Raw genomic sequence first — 20,850 nt, 5'->3', positions numbered from 1 at the left:
ACTTGCCTGAGACAACACCAGTCTTTCACAGACACCTGTGGGCCAAGGCCAGGGAATTCGAATTTATCTCAAGAGATCAACATCACTCTGGTACCCAAAGCAGATGACAATCAAAGGCAGCAAACAACTGGTCAACCTCTCACATAAACATAAATGCAAAACACCTTATTATCAAAGGGTTACAAGTCCAGGCATGGCACTGTTGGCATAGTGGGTAAAAAGCTATTAACTGTGACACTAAAATCCCTTGTGGGTGCTGTTTCAAGTCCTGACTGCTCCACGTCTACTCCAGCGCCCTGCTAATGGCCTGGGAAGACCAAGAGGTGACCCAGTGCTTTAGTCCCTGCACACCCATGTGGGAGACGAGACTGGGGTGGAGCTCTGGCTCAGCTCACCGTGGCCATCTGGGGAGAGAACTGACAGAAGGAAGATCTCTCCTCGTCTCCTCCCCCATCTCCTTCCAGCTCTGATTTTCCAAATAAATCAATCTTCAAAAAAAAAATGTGTAAGTCCTATCCCACAATAAACAACCACATCATATTTATCTCAGGGATATCAGGTGGCTTTAACTTAACGCTCAACCTATGTCATCTATCACAGAATGAGAATAAATCAGTCACTTTATCAGCTGAATATAAAGCACGTGACAAAATCCCAGCCATTCTCGATTTTTAGAAGGAGGCAGGGAAAGCCTTCCCCTTGAGCAGACACACTAACAGCCTCCTTCGCCAGCACACAGAGCTCCAAGTTTTCAACAGGGCAACGAGGTCACTTCTGTCCCCTCCCTCTGATCACGGGGCAGGAGGGCCAGGGCAGGGCACTGGGGAAGGCAGGCAAGGCCACACCGCAGGCAATGGAAGGCCATCTTTATTTACACGCGCCATGTTCGCATGTGCAGAGAACACCCAAAGGAACCTACACAGAGGCTTTCACAAGCTAACAGAGGCCAAGAGAGCAGACGCTGAGCGCACACCCGGGGGCTAGGACAATTGTGAAAACACTATAAACCAAACTTCAATTGCTTCTTGTACCAAAATAATTTTAATCCCATGAACTTTATGAAGTCTCCTCTTATCTTTCAATGCTCAGCTCTTGCACACATATTGCTAAATTGAATTCTAAGTCCAACATTTTATACTATTATATACATTTAAAACTCAATTTGTAGTCGATTTTTATATAATAAGACCATGAAAAGTAGAATTAAAAGTTGAGGCTGGGGGCCCGGCACAGTGGCCTAGCAGCTAAAGTCCTCGCCTTGAACACTCCGGGATCCCATATGGGCGCCGGTTCTAATCCCGGCGCCTCCACTTCCCATCCAGCTCCCTGCTTGTGGCCTGGGAAAGCAGTTGAGGACAGCCTAAAGCCTTGGAACCCTGCACCCATGTGGGAGACCCGGAAGAGGTTCCAGGTTCCCAGCTTCGGATCGGTGCAGCTCTAGCTGTTGCAGTCACTTGGGGAGTGAATCATCGGACAAAAGATCTTCCTATCTGTCTCTCCTCTCTGTATATCTGAGTTTGCAATAAAAATAAATAAAATCTTAAAAAAAAAATTGAGGCTGGTGTGGTGGCAGATCAGACTAAACCTACTCCTGCAGTGCTGGTATCCCATAGGGGTATCAGACTCCTAGCTGTTCCACATCCCATCCAGCTCCCTGTTTGTAGCCTGGGAAAGCAGCAGAGGATGGTCCAATGCCTTGAGACCCTACTCCCATGTGGGACACCCACAGGAGGCTCCTGGCTTTGGATCAGCTCAGCTCTGGCTGTTGAGGCCATTTGTAGAGTGAACCAGCAGCTGGAAGAACTTTTTTCTCTCCTCTCTGCAAATCTGTATTTCTGATGAAAATAAATTAAAAAAAAAAAAAAGTGAGGTTGATGGGGCTGGTGTGGTGGCGCAGTACAAAAAACCGCCACTTGCAGTGCTACCATCCCATACAGGTACTGATACAAGTCCCAGATGCTTCACTTACGAACTAGCTGCCTGCCAATGCACCTGGGAAGCAGTGGAGGGATGGTTCAAGTCCTTGGACCACTGCACTCACATGTGAGACCCAGAAGGGTCTCCCAGCTCCTGGCTTCAGCCCTGCCCAGATCTGGTTGTGGTGGCCATTTGGGAGTGAACCATAGGTTGGATGATCTCTATGTCTCTCCTCGCTGTAATTCTGCCTTTCAAATAACAATGAATAAATCTTTAGGAAAGAAGAAAATTCAATATTTTAACAGAGGGAAATAACAGAGATGGAAATCATTTTTAAAAATCAAAAAGAGGGGCCAGCACTGTGGTTATCAGGGTAAGCCTCCAGCTGCAGCACTGGCATGCCACGTAGGGCACAGGTTCAAGTCCTGGCTGCTGCACTTCTGATCCAGCTCCCTGCTGACTGAAAGTAGCAGAGGATGTCTCAGTTTTTTTAGGTGCCTGCACCCCTATGGGAGACCTGAAGATGTTCCCACCTCCTGGCTTCCAACTGGCTCAGCTCTGGCCACTGTGGCCATTTGGGAAGTGAAGCAGCAGGTGGAAGGTATCACTCACTCTCTCTTTTGTCTCTGTCTCAAGCAAAAATAAGTTAATTCTTTTTAAAAGCAAAGTTTTTGTTTTAAAATTTTACTTGGAGAGGCACAGCAAGAGAGCAGGACTTGGTTCCCTGCCACCCGAGGGAGATCCGGAGTGAGCTTCCAGCTTCTGCGTTCAGCCTGCAGCAGCCATGTTCATGGCAGATATCCGGGGAGTGAGCCAGTGGCTGGAGCTTTCTGTCTATAAATCTCCCCCTCGTGGATCCTTCTCACAAACTACCTCAAACATCTGCATGCATGGAGGCTGGTATTGTAGCACGACTTCAGCTGCTTTCTGCGATGCCAGAACCCCATCTGAGCAGCAGTCCTAGTCCCAGCTGCTCCAATTCTGAGCCAGTGCCCTGCAAATGTGCCTGGGAGAGCAGATGAAGATGCCCCAAGGACTTGGACTGCTGCAGCCCACGTGCCCACCCAAGAGTTCCAGGCTCCTGGCCATTGTGGCTATTTGGGGATAGAATCGGTAAATGAAGTTTTTCTTCCTTCCTTCTTTCCTTTTCTTTCTTTCCCTTTCTCCCCATATATATACTCACATATATGTATATATTATATATAAAATATATATACACACTCTGCCTTTCGAATCATCTTTTTTAAAATACACATGGAACTACAAAGGATGGAGAACAATCTGAGATGATAGGTATAAAGTTGAAAAATTTCTAAGACCTGATTTAAAGAGTTTAAAACCCTGGCCATCAAGACAGTGTCATGTTTTAATAAGAATAAACAGAAAGACCCGTGAAACTGAATAGAGAGGGGCAGTGTTTGGCCATGGGGTTGGGGCAAAAGGATCCCATAGCAGTGTGGTGGTTGTGGGGGGTGCCCAGCCAGGCGGGACCCAATGCTGGGGACTCAAGCCAAAGTCGCTGCCACCAGGTGGTGACCGAGTCCTAGACTTTGGGTGGCAAGTATGCCCATTGGGCACCAGGCTTTGCCTGCTGGCCACTTGGTGGTAAGCTCTGGGGTTTTTAAGATATGTAATTGCTGCCTAGGGACATCCATGGATAGGTGAGGGATGAATCCTGAGTGATTCCCAGCAATGGGGTCACAAAACTTTCTGGCAAGCATGGGGACTGAGACATGATGGTTTAGAGGAGTCCATAAGATCTATTTGGGTCGGACTGATTCTCCAGCCTAAGTGGGAATCCTGAGATGGGCTGTCAGCATAGAGCATCACTGACTGCCACACACCAGTCCACACCAAAACTATGGACGGGGGCCTGTCTGTCAGGGCTAAGTACCAGTACCTGACTGGGTGGTAAAACAGTGGACTGGCCACACTTGGCACGGTCAAGACACTAACCAGCACGTGAGAGAACCAGGTACAGGGGTAGATTCTGTGGGGGAGTGTGGGCCAAACCCTGTGGAAATACAAGTCCTGCTGGCTAGCTCCTGAGCTGGGGTGCCAATGGGCTGAGCTAGGTGTGACCATGAAACCTGCCATCACTTCTGGGTAAAGCAACCAACAACAGTCTGGGCAGGTCAAGACAGCAGCACCTGAATGTGCATCCTAAAATAGGTTGTTGGTGGGCCAAGCTGCAACTGGAAGGGGGTGGACTGGGAAAGGCCAAGCAAACCTCAACTCACAGGGAAGAGCTAAAATCAGGAATGGAGCACAGATCATGCCGAACTAAGCTCTTACACCAACCGGTCTGCATGAGCCAGGGATACTAGGCCACAGCATCGAAGGCAAAGGCTGAGAGAGATGAGGGGCTAAGCCAACTGGGTCAGAGCAACCACTGGCATGCGCGTAATGTAGGGCTGGGAATAGGCTCAGTTGGGGAGCTGTGAGAGTACACCCTTGCTGGGTTGGGGTTCCCACGGGAGAGTGCAGGGGCCGGAGTAGGGGGTGTATTCTGGTCTGGATATGGCTGCAGTCTCCCTTGGCACAAGTGTGGACTGGGGCTGGCTACACCTAACTGGGCTACATGCCAGCACCATCTGGTGCTCTGGAGGACCAGGGTAGATGTAGAACGGACTAGGCTAGGTCTCTGTCCCTACCAAGCCATGTGTGAGCAGTGTCTGGGTATGGACGAGCCTTAAAACATCCAACAGTAAGAACTGGAATGGATTGAAGGCCAGCAAGGAAAGGCTACTGTTCCTACCAGGACAGGAGGTGGATTAAGCAGGGCCTGGCCAATGGACCCACCAGTATGCGCAAAATCTGGCATTGGGAGAGGTTCTGATGCAGGGGCTTGGGAAACTCCTCTGTTGAGACACAGTCCCAGGTGAGCGCAAGAATCACAATAGTGAGAAACCCAGACCAGGCCAAAGATACCCACCAGCATACATTTGGCATAGGTCGGGGGCAGACCAGGCTGAACTAGTTCACATCAAACACTGGCAAATCCGAGCACCAGAACAGAGTGTGGGTTGGGCCAGGTTCAGTCGTGACACAAACCAGTACACATCATGGAATGCCAAGGTGAGGTGAGCCGTACCAGATGTAGCCGCAGCGCCCAAACAGCACACGAGAGAACCAGGGAGGGAGGGGCAAAGCTGGTAGGGGGAATGTGGGATCCCCTGCTGGACAACCACTCACACTGGAGAGTGTGAGTTGGGATGGGGGCAGACCAGACCAGGCAGGGCTACAACACCTGTGGGCCTCATGTGAGCCAGATCAGGGAAAAGCCAGGCTGGGACGACTGTTCTGACTGGTGCAAGCAAAAATTAGAGTGGGTGAGGATTGGTTGGGCTTTGCCACAGCATCAGCTGGCAGAGACTGGCACTGGGGGCTAAATCTGTCAAACTAAACTCCAGAACCACCTGGAGAGTGCCTAATCAGGGAGTGGGAGTGGCCTAGTAGGAAAATAGTGGGCACTTCCCTCTTGGGTTACCACTTCCACTGGAGAGCATGAAAACCAGGACAGGGACTGGGGTGGCTAGACAGAAAGGCACCTGCCAGTATGTGTGTGGGTTAGTAGGGTTGGTTGGGTTGAACTAGGATTCAATGCTCATTGACATGTATGAGTGCTAAATGGGATGTGGGACAGACTGAACAAGTGTGTGGTACATAGTGGCAAGCATGGGAACCAGGGTAGGGGGCAGGCCTGGTGGGAGTTATGGGGAGTCGCCCCAACTGGGCTGCAGCTCCCACTGGTTTGCATGAGGGCCAGGTATGAAGTAGGCAGGATCAGGCTGGACTGCACACCCATTGGTTAGTGTGGAAGACAGAACTGACCCAGCAATTGCAATGACCAACATGTGCATAAGCTGATTGGGGCAAGGGATGGTGCCAGACCCTGTAATGGCAAGCACACACAAGAATCAGGTGAACCTCAGATGAAGTTTCTTGGAGACCCCTCTAACTGAACTGCTGGTCTCAGAACCCCAACCATGAAGGGACTAGGTCAGCCAGTGGATTCTGAATAGATTTCATCGTGCTTGGGAAGGCAAGGTTGGCAGCAATTCAGAACTGTTGAACTATCAAAACTGTTTGAGCAGGATCCTGGGAGCATGCCCCACATGGGGGACCTGGGATGGGTGGGAGGCTGGGTGGCGCTTCTCCCTTTGTTTCTCCCCCAACCCCAGATACAGGGGGGAAAATGGATATTCGTGTGGAAACAATGGTCTTACCCACTTTCCTGTAGCCCTTGACCCTTTGCACCCTAAACAACTATGTAAGATTATAAAAAAAGGAAGAAAGAAAGAAAAAGAAACTGAACAGAGAAACAAGAAGCAGACACACCCATGTGCTACCCCCTGATTCTCCAAGGGGACAAGGAGACTCAGCAGGCGTGGGAACCTCTTTGAGTGCGGCTCCAGCAGCTGTGCGTTTGTCCACCACCTACCCACTTAGGTATCTCAAGCCACAATTTTGACTTCATACCTTACCCAAGAGTTATCTTCAGATGGACCCCATCCATCAGCGTGAAAGGTAAGATTATGAAGATTTAAAGAAAACACAGCAGAATATCCTTGTGGCATCAGTGATGTCAATAACATCACCAATAATGTCTTACAACACACAAAACATTGGCCATGAAGCAATATGATAGACTTCCCCAATATTTAGAACTGCTGCTTTTTGAGCAAACTGCAGACACATGTCGGAAGTAAATATTCACAGGACGTTTACAGCTCCTAGAAGGGACCTGCTTGAGAGTCACATGACATCCCAGCTGACACAGGGCAGAGGATGTCGGTGCTTCCAGACAGACGTGGAGTGGCCACGAAGCACATGAACACAGCTTCAGGTTCTCAGGCATGTGGGAAGTGCCCAGTAGAATCACAGTAGGAGGCTACTGCTCACCCACTGGAACAGCTACAATGAACAACTCTGACACCCAAGCCTGGGGGCGGGTCCTGGCAAAGCAGATGCTGTCTGTCACATCTTGCTTTGTTGGCATCCTACAAAGTACTGGTTCAAGTCCTGGCTGCCCTGCCAATGTGTCTAGGAAATCAGCAGAGGATGGTCCAAGTGTTTGGGCCCCTGCTGCAAACACAGAAGACCTAGGTGAGATTCCAAGCTCCTGGCTTTGAGCTGGCCCAACCTTGGAGGGCCGTTACAGCTATGTGGAGAGTAAACCAGCAGACGGAAAATCTCTCCTGTTATCTCTCCCTCTGGCACCTGTAAATAAACCTTTTTCCAAAGTATTCACAATGCTGCAAGTATTGATGAGGATGTAGAACCGCTGGAATTCACACTACTGGGGGAAATGTAATAGTATAACTACTTTGGCAAGTTGTTTTGCAGTTTCTTGTAAACTTACACGTACACTGAGCACACATCCATTAACTCCACTCAGACACCTACTCAGCTAAAGCATATGCCAACATATAAACATATCAAAGACTCATAGAAGAATGTTCATAATAGCGTTACTTTTAACAAATCAGAAGTATAACCATCCCAAATTTCTACCCTTAATGAAATGGGTAAACTGACGTATTCACTCAATGAACCATTTCTTATCAATAAAATCAAGTGAACTAGTGACATAAGCAATGCTATGTAATTATCTGGAAAACATGTTCAGTAAATCAAGGTAGACACAGAATGGTAAATATTCTAGAATTGTGTTTATGACATTGAAGGAAAGAAATTCAGTCTACAATAGAAGAGTGGATCACTATTCACCAGGGACAACACGGAGATAGGGTTGGGGTAAGAACTGTATGCAAGGTGCACCAGGGATATTTGGGGGTGAGGGTAGTGTTTACATCCTAGCAGTTACTAGATATGCACACCAGCCAAAATGTACCTCCTGCTGTATTTAAAGTGTGTGCAGGGGCCAACATGACGGTGGATCAGGCTAACCAACATGTGGCACCAGCATTCCATGTGGGGGCTGGTTCAAGTCCCAGCTGCTCCACTTCCAATCCAGCTCCCTGCTCATGGTCTGGTAAAGCAGAGGACGGCCTAAAGTTTTGGGACCCAGCATCTGTGTGAGAGACCTGGAAGAGGCTCCGGACACCTGGCTTCAGCTCCAGCAATTGCGGCCACTTGGGGAGTGAACCAGCAGATGGTCTCTATTTCTCTCTCTCTCTTTCCCTTCCTCTCTCCCTCTCTACATGTAACTATTATTTTCCAAGTAAAATAATATATTTTAAAAAAATCCACCACTCGGGCCTGGCACAGTGGCCTAGTGGCTAAAGTCCTCACCTTGAAAGCCCCGGGATCCCATATGGGCGCCGGTTCTAATCCCGGCAGCTCCACTTCCCATCCAGCTCCCTGCCTGTGGCCTGGGAAAGCAGTTGAGGACGGCCCAATGCGTTGGGACCCTGCACCCACGTGGGAGACCCGGAAGAGGTTCCAGGTTCCTGGCTTCGGATCGGCACGGATCGGCCCGTTGTGGCTCACTTGGGGAGTGAATCATCGGATGGAAGATCTTCCTCTCTGTCTCTCCTCCTCTCTGTATATCTGGCTGTAATAAAAAATGAATAAATCTTTAAAAAAAAAAATCCACCACTCTCCTGACAGCTGGTAGCGAGAAGCTTCTAAACCTGATTAGTGGTGTCTATCATAAACATTGCATAAATATCCCCCTGGTCAATTCTGAAGCTTTCTGTTTAATACAACAAAGCAGTCATTCTGCTTGCTAGCTAGCACGCCTTCCACTTAGAGCAGTGATGCACACAGCAGCGGCAAATGCAGGAACAAAAAGAAAACAGGAGTGTGGAGGGTTACCAGCAGAGGTTCTCTCTGTTCTTCCCAATTCTTGCTTTCCTAGACCAAGCAGGCAGACAGCTACACCTCCCTGCAGGTACACACGGGCCCAGGCTTCCTCAGAAAAATGCACTTGGGAGCAACACAAGGCAGCAGGTGCGCCTGGGCCAGCAGGAGTCTGGGAAGCCTCCCTGTGGAGGCACCTGGGTCACCCAGGGCTCCAGGAGCTGGGTTGCTGGCATCCTGTCGGTAAGTTTCACCAACACTGAATGTCAGCAGGGGTTGCCTGGGCCCTTTGTTTGTTCAGTCACCTTCCCTCCCAACCCCCGTTGCCCAGACTTCACGGTCTAATTTAATCATGCTCAGCATACTGCTTTTTTGCTTGAAGCATTATGGGCAGCTAAAAGCTTTGACCAAGGGAAAGAACATCAATTGGGGTGGGGGGAGGAAGCTAAACCTATTCATTTGCAAAGCATACAACTGTGTATGGAGGAACATTTAGCAACATGATGCACAAATATCCACGACTGTAGATAGAGGCATTCAGAGGACCAAGAACATTTCTAGCTTTGAGGGCCCAGTGGTGGTGAGAGGCAGGGCTGTGGACGGGGCGAAGGAGGCCCTGAACAGCTGATGCTCAGCGTGTAGACAGGCCTTGGGGACTGAAGGGAAGGCGGGAGAGATGTCAAGCTGGGGACCGTGAGCAGTTAACACTGACAACAACGCAGTATAGGAAAAGAAACAATGGAAAAATAAAGCAACATGGTCAAGCAGAACATGGTGAAATGCACTAGTAGCACAGTGTCTCAGCACCAGGACTGACATGAGCTCAACAGAGCTCAAACAACAGGCATGTGAGCCTGCCGGGGGCGCCCAGACCATTCGTGCTGGGAAGGGTGATCTCTTCACAGCATACTGAGGACACGCCCCCACCCCACCCCACCCCCGCACAGAACAATCAGCTTGATCCCCTGCCTTACACGCCACAGACAGAAGTCAGCTCCCGAAGGAGCGAAACCCCACTGCGTCATCAGGATCTCCAGGGCGGGGCCCTGGTGGTCACACGTTCAAAGCTCTCCGAGTGAAACCAAGTGGAGAACCACAGATGTAGTTCCACTGGTTGGCGAACAGTGGTCAGAAACAGACCTCTGGGATGCTTTTAGCAGTGCCCAATGGTGGAAGGCCTGCTGGGGGTCCCAAGTTCACTCACGGGGAAAAGCAGCCATTCAACAGAGAACACAGGTTCGTCACCCTGGTTCCTGACTCACTGTTGGCTCATCGATGCCTGGGAGTTTCTGCACACTGCGTGCTGGAAGCAGACAAGGGGAGAAGAATCTGACTGACTGGCGGAAAATGGAAGGAGAGCTCTGGAAACCCGGCCTTTAGAAATACTCAGGCATTTTCACTCAATTTCTTCCCAGCACGTTGAGGTCAAATAATCATGGGACAGAAAGGCTGTTTTCTACAACATGCTATAAATTTCGCTAGCGAATGCGGTTGTCATGGAGAGAAAAGCCTTTTGTAAATCACAGGCCTAAGTTTTCCTTAGCTGCTGCAACAATGACCTTTTATTTCTTGCCTTTTTTTTTTTTTTTAAGAACTTAACTTTAACTGCTAGGCCCGGTGCTGTGGCCTAGCAGCTAAAGTCCTCGCCTTGCATGTGCCAGAATCCTATACAGGTGCTGGTTCATATCCCGGTGGCCCCACTTCCCATCCAGCTCCTTGCTTGTGGCCTGAGAAGGCAGTCAAGGATGGCCCAAAGCCTTGGGACCCTGCATCAACATGAGACACCCAGTAGAGGCTTCTGGCTCCGATCGGCACAGTTCCGGCCATTGAGGCCACTTGGGGAGTGAAACATCGGATGGAAGATCTTCCTCTCTGTCTCTCCTCCTCTCTGCATATCTGACTTTCCAATAAAAATAAATCTTAAAAACTTTCTCGTATTATAAAAAATAACAACAGTGTGTTCACAATCACAGAAGCCAAACTTCAGAATAAGACAAAAGCCAGAAAAGAAAGCATTACACTATACTCTGTGCGTCTCTTTGGATCTTGGGGCTTGGGATGTGACAGCACGGTTATACTACAACGATACAGGGGACCAAGGCAAAAAGCTGACTGCAAGTTTCCCTTCTGTCCGTTCTACGTGGGTCTCTAAGCAGCCTTCCAGGACAGACAATCCCGGGAATATTTTGGCTACCCGGACACCTGTCAGTGAGACACACTTTACACCATAACATAGAAACATGCAAGGCAGTTTATACAACTCTTCTGAAGCGCTTCCTAGTTCTCATGATCTTGTTTTCTTTTTCTAGGTCCTAAGCTGCAGTTGTTTCCTAATAAAGGCAAGCATAGGGGAGAGTGGGCCGGAGTCCTGGTGCAGAGCCTGTCTCCTAGGCAGCACTGCTAGGAGGGGGGCATTGGTGGGCCTGCCTCCAGGCCTTCCTGAAGACTAGGGCACTCCGAGGGTTCACGACCCCTGAGGAGCACTTAGAGACCTAGACAAAATTTCAGGCTTGGGGCCGGTGCCATGGTGTGGTGGCTAAGCTTCCACCTGAGGTGCCTATATCCTAAATGGGTGCCGATTCAAGTATCAACTGCTCCATATCTGATCCAGCTCCCTACTTGTGGCCTGGGAAAACAGCCCAAGTCCTTGGAACCCTGTACCCACTTCAGAGACCTGGAACAAGGTCCTAGTTTCGGATCAGCTCAGCTCTGGCTATTGAAGCCATTTGGGGAACGACAACAAAACAAGACCTCGTGTTCACGCTCTCCATGAGTGTGTGTGTGCGTCTCCCTCCTGTCTGTCTCGGTAACTCTGCCTTTCAAATTTGAAAGAAGAATCCCAGGCTCACTGGCAATGGCCCGGCCCAACCCTGTAGGAACTTCAGAGTCGTCTGGAGAATGAGCCACTGGGGAGAAGATCTCCATCTCTCCCTTTCAGTATTTCAAATAAATGAAAGCAAAAAAATTTTTTTTAATTGATTTATTTTTATTGGAAAATCAGATATACAGAGAGGAGAGCCAGAGAGGAAGATCTTCCATCTGTTGATTCACTCTCCAAGTGACTGCAACAGCCAGAGCTGAGCCAATCCAAAGCCAAGAGCCAGGAACTTTCTCCAGGTCTCCCATGTGGGTGCAGGTCTGAAGGCCTTGGGTTGTCCTCAACTGCCCAGAATTTTTTTTCCATAGAAAGGAGACTTGGGACTGGTACAATGGCTCAATTGGCTAACCCTCCCCCATCAAACGCCAGGATCCCCTAAGGGTGCCAATTGATATTTCGCTGCTCTGCCTTACATCCTGTTCCCTGTTTACAGCCTAGGAAAACAGTAGAGGATGACCCAAAGCCTTGGCACCCTGCACCCGCATGGGAGACCCGGAAAAAGCTCCTGGCTTCTGGCTTTAATTGGCTCGGCTCCAGCCACTGTAGCCACTTGGGTAGTGAACCAGTGGATGGAAGATCATTCTCTGTATCTCCTTCTTTCTGTATATCTGCCTTTCCAATAAAAATCTTTTAAAAAAAAAAAAAGCCGTGGACAAGATAAACTTCAGTACTTCTAAAAACCCAGAGAATCCATAATCTGAAGCAAGCTAGTCAGAATTTAATTCTAGTCACATGAATAAAACTGTTCAGTTTTCTCAAAATGGATCAATGACCTATAAAGAACTAAAGGCACACCACTCCTCTTGTTCAAGAAAACAATGCGGGAACCTTTAACATCTTGTATTTGACAATGCTGTCTTGGTTATGATGCCAAAGGCAGAGGCAAGAAAAGAAAAAAAAAAAAAAAAAACCACAGTGGGTTAGGCTATTGATTGGGGCTGCCTGCATTCTGTACTGCAGCACCTGCTGGAGATGGGCTGCTCTGCTTGCAATGCAGCTCTCAGCAAGTGCACTGGAAACAGCGGACAGCAGCTGTGCCCGTCATCATGGAAGGCCCAGTCAGAGCGTCCCCCTCTTGGCTCCAGCCTGACCCTGTCCCAGTCGCCATGGCCAGCCCGGGCAGTGAACCAGCAGGTGGAAAATCTCTCTCCTTCCCTGTCTCTGGACTGCTCTGCTTTTCAATACATAAATAGTTGAGCAAATAAGTGATCTGGACTTCATCAAAATCTAACATCGGGCGCTGGAGGAGTGGGCTGGATGCTGGGTGAGACGTTGCGGCTGTCATCTTCCCACAGAGACACCAAACTCAACAGCTGAAAACACACCCCCTTGACCTTCACCCCAACAACATGCTCCAGGGCAGGACTACAGTGCCTGGTCTCAGAATAGCCAGAGGAGACACACAGAAGGAAGCAGGAAAGATTTGAGCCGGCGGTGTGGGAGAGAGGCCCTGTTCTGCTTTGGGAGAGGAGGAGGACTTGCGTTCAGACCGCAGCCTTGAATTCCAGTGTGAAGATCAAGCGCTGGACGGGGCCAAAGGCTTCTAGCTGTAGGCTAAGCCTGAGTTTATAGACTCAGCCTGACAGCCAAGGAGCTGCCTCCGTCACCACCTCCCGAGCCCCCAGTAGACAGCGGAGAAGTGGCCCACATGGCAGGAGCAATTCGCAGGAGTCAGAGAGGCCAGCACCAGGCCACCATGTGGAGACCCAGGAGCCTCTGTCCACAGGCCTGTGCCCACTCCCCACCCCAGCACCATCACAGCACCCAGGGCATTGAGCACACGAGGGCCCATGTCACTGCTGGCCTCGCTCGACTCAGACCTGGCTTCAGGACCAGTTGTGACCTAGCTTAGCACTTGGCTTGCGAGGCCATGAACAGGCTCCGTCATCACCTTGGTCCCCAGCTTGGGGTGATGGGGAAGGCCCAGCTATCAAGCCCAGGGGGACAGGGCCCAACGCTGAGCTCAGAAATGCACCTTGAGACTCAGGCCAGGCTGTGCAGACCCTGAGGGTCCCTGTCCCCAAGCTAGCACCCACAGTCAGGCATCTGAGTCTGCCCCAGGCCACCTGGAGACCTGTGGCCCAGGTGATGGCACCTCCATCAGAAGCAGCATTGCCTGCAGCTGGCGGCAAAGGGTTCAGGCCACACAACCACCTGCATAACCTAGGTCCTGGAGGAGACCCAGTGCCATTGTCGTGTGTATGGGGGCTTGCACAAGGTTTCCGGGCCTATCCCAGCCCGAGGCTTGTGGGGAGAGACCAGCCATTTGTAGACACTTCCCTGTCTCAGTCTGAATCAACACTCCTGGACTGGGGTAACCCCAGAGCTGCCACACTGGCATATCAACACTGCAAACCTCCACTTAGGGCCCCATCCAGAGCTGAGGGCATAGCAGTGTCTGTGGGCTCAGACAAAGCTAGCTGATGGAGTCTGAGGAAGGACAGTCACAAGCAAAGCTGGCTTAGGACGCAGCGTCCCATTCTGCAGGGCCTGGCCCAGAGTTCTGGCTCTGCTCCCAGTACACGCTTCCTGCCTCAGCACACCTTTGCAGGAAGCAGCAGATGGCTCAAGTCCTCGGGTCCCTGTCACTCCCGTGGGAGGCCTGGGTTGAGTTCCTGGCTCCTAGGACTGTGGCCCAGCCCCAGTCAGGACGAAAATTTGGGAACTGGACCAGTGAATGGACCTTCTCTTTATCCTACTGCTTTTCAAACAAATTAATACTAAAAGTCACACAAATCTTTCAGAGACATATAACTTCGCCTAACTTAATAAATAAAGCTCCAAGTTCAGATGATCCAGCGTCTGGAATCTAAACTACCAGATGCAGAATTCAAAATAGTTGTTTCAAGGGAATTCTTGAGAAAATATAAAGAAAATGGAAAAAAAAAAAAAAAGGGACCGGCGCTATAGTATAAGCTGCAGCACAAGCCCCCCACGGGCGCCGGGCCACGCTCTGGCTGCTCCCCTCCCCACCCAGCACTTGCCTATGCACCTGGGAAAGCAGTCTAGCACGGCACACAGCCTTGGGTCCCTGCACCCGCGTGGGAGATGGCACACAGCCTTGGGTCCCTGCACCCGCGTGGGAGATGGCACACAGCCTTGGGTCCCTGCACCCGCGTGGGAGATGGCACACAGCCTTGGGTCCCTGCACCCGCGTGGGAGGTGGCACACAGCCTTGGGTCCCTGCACCCGCGTGGGAGGTGGCACACAGCCTTGGGTCCCTGCACCCGCGTGGGAGATGGCACACAGCCTTGGGTCCCTGCACCCGCGTGGGAGATGCGCACAGAGCTCCCAGCACCTGGCTCGGCTCAGGCCACAGCGTGCTCTTGCAGATATTTGCAGAGTGAATCAGCGGATCTTTGTCTTTCTGTAATTCTGACTTTCAAATAATAACAAACCTTTAAAAAAGAGAAACAATACTGTAAGAGAGGGAAGAAACAGAGATAGAAATAATTTTTAAACACTTATTTTTATTTTAAAGGCTGATTTTTCCAGAGAGAAGGAGAGACAGAGATCTTCCATTTGTTGGTTCAACTCCCCAATTGGCTGCACTGGCCAGAGCTGAGCTGAACCGAAGGCAGTAATTTCTTCCGGGTCTCCCATGAGGGTGCAGGGTTCCAAGGCTTTGGACCATCCTCTGTTGCTTTTCCAAGCTATAAGTAGGAAGCTATATCACATGTGGAGTAGTTGGGATACAAGCTGGTACCCACACAGAATGCCAGCACCACAGGGCAGATTAGCCTGCTATACCATCATAATGGCTCCTATTTCTAAAAATCAAGAAGAGGGGCTGGTGCCTTGGCGTGGCATGTTAGGCCTCCACCTGAGGCACTAGCATCCCATACAGGCAGCAGTTCAAGGCCAGCCATTCCATTTCCAATCCAGTTTGCTGCTCATGGACTGGGAAGGCAACGGATGATGGCCCAAATGGTTGTGCTCCCTGCAGCCACTTGGGAGATCTGGAAGAAGCTACTGGCTTCAGATCAGCTCAGGTCTAGCCTCTGAAGCCATTTGGGGAGTGAACCAACAGATGGAAGATCTCTCCATCTCTCCTTTACTATAGCAAATCTGCTTTCCAAGAAAAAAAAAAACTTTCTGAAAAAATATCACTCATGGGGGAGAGCTGTAAGAAGCTCCTGGTTCCCAACTTAGGGCTGGCCCAGCCCTGGCTGAGGTGGGCATACGGGGAGTCAACCAGCCAAGGGAAAGTGGCTCTGGGTTTCTAAATCTGACTTTCAAATAAATAACATTTAAAAAAAAAAGAACACTAGAAACACATTTATGTTTTTGTTTTCTAAAAAGGTCAACTAAATGAAGATCTGGCCCTTAAGGGGGTGAGCTGGGCAGCCCTGGCCTAGCGGTTTCAATGCTTCCATTGCTCGGCTGAGTCGTAGAGTCCACACCAGCCCCAGCTCCCTGCTAATGCCGACCCTGGGAACCTGCAGGGATACAGCCAGCAACTGGGTCCCTGCCACCCACCCGGGGGAGTCTAGAGGGAGTTCCTGGCTCACAGCTCGGGCCCTGCTGGCTCTCAGCAACTGTGGCAGGTACAACGTGAACCAGTGGGTGGGAGCGTGCTTCCTCCCTCCCTCCCGTCCCCTCATCACTCTGCCTCTCAAGTAACTGCTTCTTAAAAAAAAAGTTTGAGAAAACCTCAGTGTGACTACACAAGGAGAAAATTCAAAATGAGATTAAAAAAAGGAGTCATGGCAACTGACACCTCAGAAACACCAAAGATTTCCGGAGATTATTAGCAACAACTGCATGCCAACACATGTGACAACCCAGACAATGTGGACAGTTTCCAGAGACACAGGCACCTCATCAAGGCTGAATCAAGAGGAAACAGAATGCCTGTAACGGATCAATGAGGAACAATGAGTTTGGATCAGTAATAAAAAGTCTGTCGAAGCAAAGTCACAATCTGAGGGCTTCATTGCTGATTCTACTCATGCAAATTCTTCTAAATTACAAAAAGTAGAAGTTGGGCAAATTCTTGCAAGGATGGCTCAGTGTGCACATATCAACAGACACAATTAGCCCTGTCAACAGAATCAAAGATGAAAACCCGAGGAACATCTTCACTTTGGATAAAATCCAATACTCCTTCATGCTTAAAGAGACTCTACAAAAGGTAAAACAGAGGTCACAAACCAACAGCATCACCAGTGGGGAAAAGCGGAAGGCTTTCTGAGACCCGCCAGGTCATAAGGATGCCCATATCCACTGCTTTCATTCACCAAGTGATCGGAAATCCTAGCAGGAGTTAGGAAGAAAGAGGAGGATACGAGGGTGTCTGTGAGGCAGGGGTGAAGCCCCACAGTCACTGTGTGCAGGTGAGGGGAGCTGACACACGGACAACCCCAAGACTCCAGCCAAACACTGGGAAACAGACTCAGCACTACTGTGGGATCAGAAGGCAACGGGCAAAGACAAGCCAGCAGCCCCTCCCACGCCAACTGTGTTGTCCAAACAGCAACCCAGGAGGCAACTGCCAATAGCCACAACAAATAGATACGGAGAAGTTAACCAAAGATACAAAGATCCCTACAGTGAAAAATGCAAATGTTGACAAATGAAACTGTACAGGATTTAAAGATATGGAAAGGCACCCTATGGTCATCAATGCATCAGTTATTGAAATAGCCATACCACCTAGAGCTATTTACAGATTCAGTGCCACACTTTCAAGATAGCCACGACATTCTCCACAGAACTACAAATTAACAAAACAAAGGAGACTACTAAAATTTCGTATGGAACCACCAAAAAAACTCCAACTAGCTAAAGCTAGTTAATTAACAGCCAAAGCTGTTGATTCTGAGCTAACAGAAAGCAGCAGGCATTATACTACCTGATTTCAAAATCCACCACAAAGCTCAGAACCCACAACACCGTCTGATAGAGGTGGAGTGGATGACGAGGTTAGCAGAGGCTGGCAAGAGAGGGGAGTGAGGAAAGGGCCGCCCCCCGGGATAAGGAGTAAGAAGGTCCGGCCTTCCGACGCACAGTAGGGCGACTACAGTGAAAACAAACCATATTAACACAAAAAGCTGTCAGAAAGGACTGCATGTTTGTATCATGCAGTGTTTAATGTTTGTGGGGACATGTTTGCTCTGATTTGGACACTACGCAACACATACATGTTTCAAAATATTATAGGTACCCTGTGAATATGTATAATTTAATGTGTCAGAAAAGCGTTTTTAAAGATGTATTCATTTTTATTTGAAAGGCAGATTTACACAGAGAAAAAGAAAGATCTTTCATCCATTGGTTCACTCTTGAAATGGCCACAACAGCCGGAGAGGAGCCAGTTCAAAGCTGGGAGCCAGCAGCTTCTTTCAGGTCTCCCACACGGGTGCAGGTGCCCAAGGACTCAAACCATCATTGGCTGCTTTCTCAGGTGTATTAGAAGGGAACTGGATTAAAAGTGGAGCAGCCTGGACTCAAACTGGTACCCATATGGGATGCCTGCACTGCGAAGATACCACACCAGTGCCAAGAAAGTTTTAGAATTAAACTTTTGTGTACTTCAAATAGACATTGGCTTAGCTGTTAAGACACCAGCCTCCTGCATTCAAGTGTCTTCACACAGCCCGGCAGGTGAAGAGACGGCTCAAGTGACTGGATTCCGCTGCCCATGCTGGGGACAAGGACTGGGTCACCAGCCATTGCAGGATGGGAACTCTGCTTCCTGGGACAGCCAGCGATGGAAGCTCTGGCCATCCCAATCACTCTGTAACTCAAATAAAACTTTAAGGGCCCGGCGCGATAGTATAGAGGTTAAGGTCCTCGCCTTGAACACACCGGGATCCCATATGGGCGCCGGTTCTAATCCCGGCAGCTCCACTTCCCATCCAGCTCCCTGCTTGTGGCCTGGGAAAGAAGTTGAGGACAGCCCAAAGCCTTGGGACACTGCACCCGTGTGGGAGACCTGGAAGAGGTTCCTGGTTCATGGCATCGGATCGGCTCAGCACCGGCCGTTGCGCTCACTTGGGGAATGAATCATTGGACAGGAGATCTTCCTCTTTGTCTCTCCTCCTCTCTGTACATCTGACTTTGCAATAAAAATAAATAAATCTTTAAAACAAAAACTTCAAGATTTGTTTTGGCCCTTTAGAGAGTGGACCTGCAAGAAAGAGTTCTTGCTCTAGAAATTAGCCTTTCAAATAGAAATAAATCTTGAAAAAAAAAAAAAAAGACAGGTGCAAAGAACACTAGCAAGAAGATAAAAAGCCAGCCACAGGCTATGAGAAGATAAGAGATTACAATCTAGGAAAAACAATGTTGTTTCCCTGGACCAAAAGCAGGGCCCATGGTTTAGTGGTTTAGTGAGAAACAGTACTTTCAGAGCAGTTGTATTTCAGGCAGGCTTAGGATATAGGTGGAATGCTTGATTGCAGACCCCAGAGCGAGGAAAACCGCGCACAGCTCCCCCAGCACTGCACTGGAGAGCCTTTCAGCCCAATCAGAGTCAGGGAAGCCTGAATATTGGGCTTATCAGGGTACAAAACTTCTAAACCACAACAGTCACCCAAAAACCCAAAGACATGGGCAAAGAACACAAAGCATGATCCACTGATGACATGGGGGTGGGGGCGGGGGGAGCACAAAGCATAGGAAGCAACGCCCAGCATGACCACTAGGAGGTGTAAGTGAAAACCAGCGAGACAGCCAGATACTACCCAACCCACCAGGAATAGAATCTAAAAGAATAAGTGTTGGGTACAGCACAGTGGCCTAGCAAGCTAATCCTCTACCTGCAGCACCAGCACCCCACAAGAGTGCCAGGTTGAGTGCCGGCTGCCCCACTTTCAATCCAGCTTCCTGCTATGGCCTAGGAAAGTTGCAGAGGATGGTGCAAAGTCTTGGCACCCTGCACCCTGGTATGTGGGAAATCTGAAGGAAGCTTCTAGCTCCAGATCAGCTCAGCTCCGGCTGTTGTAGCCAGCCATGTGGGGAGTGAACCAACAGACAGATCTGTATCGCCATCCCCCTTCCTCTCTGACTCAGACTTCCAGGCAAATATAAATAACTAATAGCGAAGGGTCGACAAAGACATGAGCAACTGGGACCCTAGTACATTCCTGCCAGGTGTGCACAGGAGGCAGCCCCCTGCGAGGCACACCTACAGTAGGATCCAGCCAAGCCAGTCCCAGGAAGAAACCTCTGGGAATTGAGAGCTGGGCTTGCGCAGGTGTTTGCACCATCACAGCAGCCCCAGTCAGGGTGTACCAGGAAACCTGACACCAAAGGACACTTGCTCTAGGAGCCACTTGGTTGATGAACCTGGGACAAACTCACGGCACAGAGAGCAGCAGAACTTGGCCCAGGAGCTCAGCTGCGGCCTGGAGACACCTGCAGCCGGACCACAGTGTCATGGGTTCAAGGCCCGGCTGTGGCCTGGAGACACCTGCAGCCGGACCACAGTGCCATGGGTTCAAGGCCCGGCTGTGGCCTGGGGACACCTGCAGCTGGACCATAGTGCCATGGGTTCAAGGCCCGGCTGTGGCCTGGGGACACCTGCAGCCGGACCACAGTGCCATGGGTTCAAGGCCCGGCTGTGGCCTGGGGACACCTGCAGCTGGACCATAGTGCCACGGGTTCAAGGTCAGGCTGCAGCATGGGGACACCTGCAGCCGGACCACAGTGCCATGGGTTCAAGGCCCAGCTGTGACCTAGGGACAGCTGCAGCCAGATCACAAGGCCCAGCTGCATTTCCCATCCCAGCTTCCTGCTACACCCCGGGAAGCCATAGGCAATTGTGCAAGTACTTGGGTGCCTGTTACCCACTGGGAGACCCCAGAGGGCATCACCAGCTCCTGGCTTCAGTCCAGCTTAGCCCTGGCTCTTTGGGGACACTGGGGGAGGCAATCAACACAGGGGACATCTCTTTCTGCTTTCCCAATAAATATGAATTATGATGAGAAAAAAAAGCATAATAACAGTTATCAGGATCCATGGGAGGGAGGAGGAAGAATTACTGTTAGGAATGTGACTGCAGCTTGAGATGACGACTGTGTCTTGGGGTGGGGGTTATAGCTGTACCACCCTGTATAACTGTGCTTAACACCCACACACTGTACCAAAAGACGGCCACAAAAGCAAATACATGTTTCACCGCAAAAACAAAATTTTCAAGTATGTAAGAAATGGGGTGAAAACAGTATTAATAATCCCAGAAGCTATCACATCAGCAAAAAGTTCCTTCTGAAACTAAACGGGATCAAACATGACTTGCCACCTTGTATTTATTTGCCAAGAGCAAGTGACCTCACTTCAGA

Source organism: Ochotona princeps, chromosome 13, assembly GCF_030435755.1.
Source record: "Ochotona princeps isolate mOchPri1 chromosome 13, mOchPri1.hap1, whole genome shotgun sequence".
Taxonomy (NCBI): Eukaryota; Metazoa; Chordata; class Mammalia; order Lagomorpha; family Ochotonidae; genus Ochotona; species Ochotona princeps.
Note: the sequence above shows the minus strand (reverse complement) of the source record.